Below are 6,307 nucleotides of genomic sequence, written 5' to 3' on the forward strand. Positions count from 1 at the left end.
ACTTCCCATGGTAATCACAACACTATACAACACAATACAATAAAAATACCTTTATTGGCATTTCAAGTTAAGACCTTCCAAAATGGCTTGAGATACAAAGTCTTCTTTCTGTTTCCTGTTTCCGAGAGATTTGAATTGGGAGATCCTTTCGATTCTTCATGAATAAGAGGCAGTGGGGTGAGGGAGGCCATGGCCACATCCACACCATTTAATGCGCTATGAAGCCGCTTTAAACACTCATGGCTTAAACCAGTGTTTCCCAACCTTTTTTGGGCAAAGGCACACTTGTTTGATGAAAAAAATCTCGAGGCACACCACCATTACAGCCCCGTGACGTCAGCGCGCAGCGTCACGCCGGGAGGGACGCACGAAAGTGTAAGTTTCAATTTTTTTCCCTCCCCCTTGCCGGGGAACCTCCAAGCTTTGGGGGTGGGGGGGAGGAGGCAGCAAAGCGAGGCAGGAAGGAGAGCGCGGCTTGGCTGGGTGAGCTTTGGCAGGGGTAGGGAATGAGAGCCGCGAGGCGGGCGCTGCGGACGGAGGCGCTGCCCGCCGAGCTCGCAGGCAGCCAGGCAGGCAGACGGCGAGAGCCCCGCGCTGGGCGGCCTCTCCTCGCCGCCGCCCCGCCTCTCGCCGCCCGACTCGCCCGCCTCCCTCCAGGCAACATCTCGCGGCACACCAGGCAACATCTCGCGGCACACTAGTGTGCCGCGGAACAGTGGTTGGGAAACACTGATCTAGGTGCATTTCCTTTCGGGATCTGCTGCCCCACACATGATCCTGTCCTGGTGGAAGGTGTGGAACAGAGAGGTGGAAGGAGGGGGTTCCGCCCACCACAGGCTTTCTGAGGTCGATCTGTAGCCTAGCCTGCAAAAACTTGCCCCTCTCCCCCCCCCCCGTTGCTTCTGCAGCCCGAATTGCAGCCTTCCCAAAAGGGTTGCATTGCGAGCCGAGGCAGTGGAAGCTGAGAAATTGTCCCTGCTCACATCCAGGGCTTTAAAAAGGAGGGGTTCACACATGCAAGTTCCCCGTGCATAGTGCTGCCTTGCATATCTGAATGAGCCTGGCAATCAGAGATGCAAAATTTGGAATCAACTTTAAAAAAAACAAAACGAAGTTATCCCTGGAATGGGGACTGGTCAGGTGACTTGAGAATTCCGTGAATGAATCTGCATGTGCAAACTATTCTTAGTCACATCAAACTGTTGTTGTTTAGTCTGTCCGACTCTTCATGACCCCATGGACCAGAGCACGCCAGGCACTCCTGTCTTCCACTGCCTCCCGCAGTTTGGTCAAACTCATGTTGGTAGCTTCGAGAACACTGTCCAACCATCTCATTCTCTGTTGTCCCCTTCTCCTTGTGCCCTCCATCTTTCCCAACATCAGGGTCTTTCCCAGGGAGTCTTCTCTTCTCATGAGGTGGCCAAAGTATTGGAGCATCAGCTTCAGGATCTGTCCTTCCAGTGAGCATCAAAATATTATTATTGCTATTATTAATAGCCCACACTTCACCCTAAGGTCCCAAGGCGGAGTACAGCAATTAAAACACATTGTTAAAAGCAGTTTTAAATAATTTCCAATCCTAGAAATAAGGTGGGTCCTCAAAATATACATCTCAGGTGTCAAAAGCCAGGTTAAAGAGATGTCTTCAGCATCTTCTGAAAGCTGTATAATGAAGATGCCAGACACATTTCTGTGCGGAGGGAGTTCCACAATTTAAGGGCTACCACAGAGAATTCCCTCTCCTGGGCTGTCAACCCCCCAAGGTTCAGAGAGTGATGGAACAACCTAAGGGTGGGTTCTGTAGGGAAGAAGGCAGTTTTTTCAGATGGCCTACTAAGGAGAAGAGCTCTCTAGTCATTTCTATACCGTTCTCAGACAGACCCTTGAGCAATAGAAAATAGGTTTGCTGCTTTGGAGATGAGGGGGACAGGGCCTTGGTACCATATTGATGCAATTGCATGTTCAGAAAAGTTTTGTTTTCTGTTTCTGCTAAAGGCACAGATGCCTCATCAGAAAAATGGTGGTGACCTCAAAAGGACAAAAGGATGTTAGGGCTCTCTGACAGCACTCCATTGATAGCAGAACTTGGCTAGCAGAACCTTCCTCATGCGCTAAGTGCTGAACTGAAAGACAAAGTGCTAAGAAGACCACAGCACAGTAATTATCATCTGGAAAAACCCTGTGTGGTTAATGCTGCCCTCATCCTGACATTGATTTAAATAACGTACAGTACATATATAAACATCTCTTCTCGTTTGTGAGCTAGCAAGAATACAGTTTAAGGCTTGAGGTTTTCACTTTCTGCAAGCCCAACATTTTTACGGTACTGTTTTGATGCTGACTTGTCTCATGAAGGCTGTGATCCTAACCACATTAATCACGGAACTTTCCCCACTTTTTAGTATTTTAGGTTGCAACCCAATGGGCTGCCAAAACATGGTGCCTGTGTCAACGAGTTCAAGCTGCAGTTCTCCTTTCCGTGGACTTTTTCTTTCTGCTGCTGGCTTGGCCGACTGTGGAATTTGGCTCCTAATTTACATATAAGGAAAACATCCAGTACACCACTTTAACATGCTTTAAACAATTTCTTAATTAAAATACTTGTAAGCACCAGTGGCGTAGCGTGGGGGGTGCAGGGGGGGCCGGCCGTACCGGCCGCAACATCTGGGGGTTGGGGTTAGGGGGCGCAAATCCACGGGTTAGGGGACCCAATTACTTGCCTTGCCCCGGGTGCTGACAACCCACGCTACGCCACTGGTAAGCACCAACACAACGATCCATTTTGCAACAAGAGGCTTGAAACATCTTTTTCTCGTGACTAATAGCCATTCATGTCCTATCTAGTTTTCTTCCTTTGAGGACCAACACATACCAGAAAGCAGCTGAAATACTGCTCATGTTTCATGGCCTGGGTTCTGGTCAACGCTGTCCAGCTTCTCTGCAGAACTATGACTGAGAGGCCATCACATATGCATGCCATCTTGCCAGGTTCACCCCAAAATATGGCACCAATCATCTCCACATCCCTGTAATTAAGGGGCAGATGTACACATTGCAGATACACACACACAAACACACAACAAATGTGGCCATCATTTCTCATAAACAATGTAGTGCATATGAGTGTGATTTGAAACCTCACACATCCCCTTTAAAAAAAGGCTTCTGGTTGGTAACTCTGGTTTATCTGTCTGTGTTGAGTGGTCCCAAAGTGTCAAATGAAATAAATGAAATTTATACAGACAGGTTGTTAACAGTTTGTGGAGATCACTTTGATCTAATTTCACTGTTAGACACATAAACATCCAGAAATACACATATACACACGTACGTGTGTGTGTGTGTGTCTTTTAAAAATACAGTTTAGTTATTTTAATTGTAACTGTATTTAAACAAATGATATGGTTCAGAATGGAACAGCCATTTAATGTGGAGGGCATGGATGGTTTTTGGAGGCAAAGCCTGTGGACCAAATAATGTGGTATTTGGAAGATTTCTGGAGCACTGCCATTACAGTAGCAAGAGGGCAAGTTGGAGAACTAACTGAAAGGAGAGTTCTGCAATGAGTCAGGAAGCCCAAAGTTAGATGTAACTGCAAACCAAAGTGAAGCCCGATGGAACACAGTCTGTGCAGCAAGCTTAGTTTATTCAGCTTTTCCATTTAACCATTTATATTCCACTTCTCTACCAACTTGAGGCAGCATGCAGTATTCTGAAATCACGTCAGATATCACCACCCATATATAATAAGAAGCTCACAGCACTCCAAAAATGACACATTGCACAAAGCTGACCATATCAGCAGGATATGCAACATCTCTCAGCTTGCAGTATTTTAAAATCACACCAAGTGAATTAGCACCCATAGCTAATTATATATAAATGCATAGCACTATAATTATAACACATTGCACAAAACATAGCACGTTAACCAAGCATGAAATATATATTTACTTTTTTTAAAAAAAAATAATTTTTCTTGATTTTCTTTCCTGCAACAAATATCCATAAACATTCATTTTCCAATTTCCCCCCTCCCTGTTGACTTCCCTCAACCTCCATTTCTGGTTTGTTACATCAAATGGTACAATCTACTGTTTATATATGATACTATGTTTTCCCATTTTTATATTTCTTGTTCTCTGTAAATAAAATTGTAAATCCTGCCAGTGAGTCCATGTTTTTTTGTTTCTGCAAATATGTTGTAAAGGGTTCCCATTCTTTTTCAAAGTCACTATTGTCCTTTTCATGCAACTTGTCCGTTAATTTTGCTAACTCTACATAGTTCATCAACTTTTCTTGCCATTGTTCTTTGGATGGTACTTCAATGGTCTTCCAATTTTGTGCTATTAACATTCTTGCTGCTGTTGTAGTGTACATAAATAATGTCCGTTTTTCTTTTGGCAACTCTTGTCCCAAAATACCCAACAGAAAAGCTTCTGGTTTTTTAACAAATGTTATTTTAAACATTGTTTTTCAATTCACTGGACATTATTTCCCATTTTAAAAAATAATCTTGCAGTCCCACCACATATGGTAAAATGTACCTTCCCCATTATATATATATTTACTGACCAAACAAATGGATGGCTTTAATGGCCCTTTTTAAGGACTAGAAGGGAATATACCTGACCAAGGCTGCAGTCCTATACACATGACAGGGCAATGAGGTCATATTTAGATGCTTTCCCCCACAATCTGAGGTATGGTAGTGACCAGATGCCAAGCAAATATGATCCCTGTCTCCTCTCATTTTAGAAACTGAACACAGGGAAGGGAGTAATTAGGGAAACTTTTCAAAACATAGCATTTGCCAGGCTCGAAGGGCAAAACTGCTGTGTGGCTGGCTGGCTGGCTGGCTGGCATGCATCCGATCCCAAAGCTTGGAGGAAGGGAAAGAAAATCTTAATACATAAAGCAAATAAATAGGTTAACCAGAATAAAAGAGAATGGAATCTCATGTATAGCTCCCCAAATATGTTTCCATCCTTGCTGTGCTCAACCTTTTAAAAGCAAATCTGCTACAAGTGTTTGAGCAGAAACCTGTTGCTGCTTTTACAGTGTTCAGTAAAGGCTTTGGGCTCATCTGCAGATAGTTTTAATTGAGGACCCAAGGGCAATGAGCTGGGTTGCTAAGGAAAGGCACCTGCAAATGATATGACGGCAAAAGCAATAGAGCTAACTAAGGTGCATGGGGAAAACAATGCTTTCAGTACCAAATATTCCACACCATATACACAAGATCACATCCTTGTCTGTATTCTGCTTTGTTCCAGAATTAACACCTTTCTGGTTTCACGCCTAACAGCAGAGAAATAATTCCTACTGTGAGCATGACATGGCGGTTTAAGGTTGTTAAAGGGTAACTAATCCAAATGTAGAACATGCAACCCTCAAGTTATGAACCATCTTTTCTGCCGACAAGCTGATTTTAAACCTGCCAACTTCATAGGAGTTGTGACTTTGTGTTTGTGTTTAACTTTCTACAACCTTTGGGGAGACCCAGTCCCCGAGAACAAGACAATATCATAGCCCTTGGCAGCCTTGAGAAAAAAGACGATCATAGCTCAAAAGACCATAGTAGGGTGACACCAGACTGCTAAATTATTCCTCTACAAATATGATCTGTGGTAGGTTAATTTCATGTCCTCCAACATTTCTCTGATGAAAATAGGGATGTCTTCTTCAAGTGTTATTTGTCAAGTGTTATTTTTCTAGAAAAAGTGCTGGACCTCACCAGGAACGCCTTCCTTGTTCTTTTATCATGGCAATAGCACCCACCTGAGAGATGTCGGGACTGAGTTCCAGTGAGCTCCAGCTGAAAAAAAGCCCCGATGATGATGATGATGATGATGATGATAATAATAATAATAATAATAATAATAATAATAATAATAATAATGTTATTATTTATAACATAGAGGTTGAATCCTGACAAGACAGAAGTACTGTTTTTGGGGGACAGGAGGCGGGCGGGTGTGGAGGACTCCCTGGTCCTGAGTGGGGTAACTGTGCCTCTGAAGGACCAGGTGCGCAGCCTGGGAGTCATTTTGGACTCACAGCTGTCCACGGAGGCACAGGTCAGTTCTGTGTCCAGGGCAGCTGTCTACCAGCTCCATCTGGTACGCAGGCTGAGACCCTATCTGCCCACAGACTGCCTCACCAGAGTCGTGCATGCTCTAGTTATCTCCCGCTTGGACTACTGCAACGCACTCTACGTGGGGCTACCTTTGAAGGTGACCCGGAAACTACAACTAATCCAGAATGCAGCAGCTAGACTGGTGACTGGGAGTGGCCGCCGAGAACA

General features: G+C 44.3%; 1 protein-coding gene across 2 annotated transcripts in view; it reads right to left on the minus strand.

Moving 5' to 3' along the window:
- ABCD2 (ATP binding cassette subfamily D member 2) overlaps nucleotides 1–6,307 on the minus strand; it is a 119,703-nt gene that overhangs the window by 85,139 nt on the left and 28,257 nt on the right. The window lies entirely within an intron of this gene.

The sequence above is a fragment of the Podarcis bocagei genome (assembly GCF_964188305.1).
Source record: "Podarcis bocagei genome assembly, chromosome: 10".
Taxonomy (NCBI): Eukaryota; Metazoa; Chordata; class Lepidosauria; order Squamata; family Lacertidae; genus Podarcis; species Podarcis bocagei.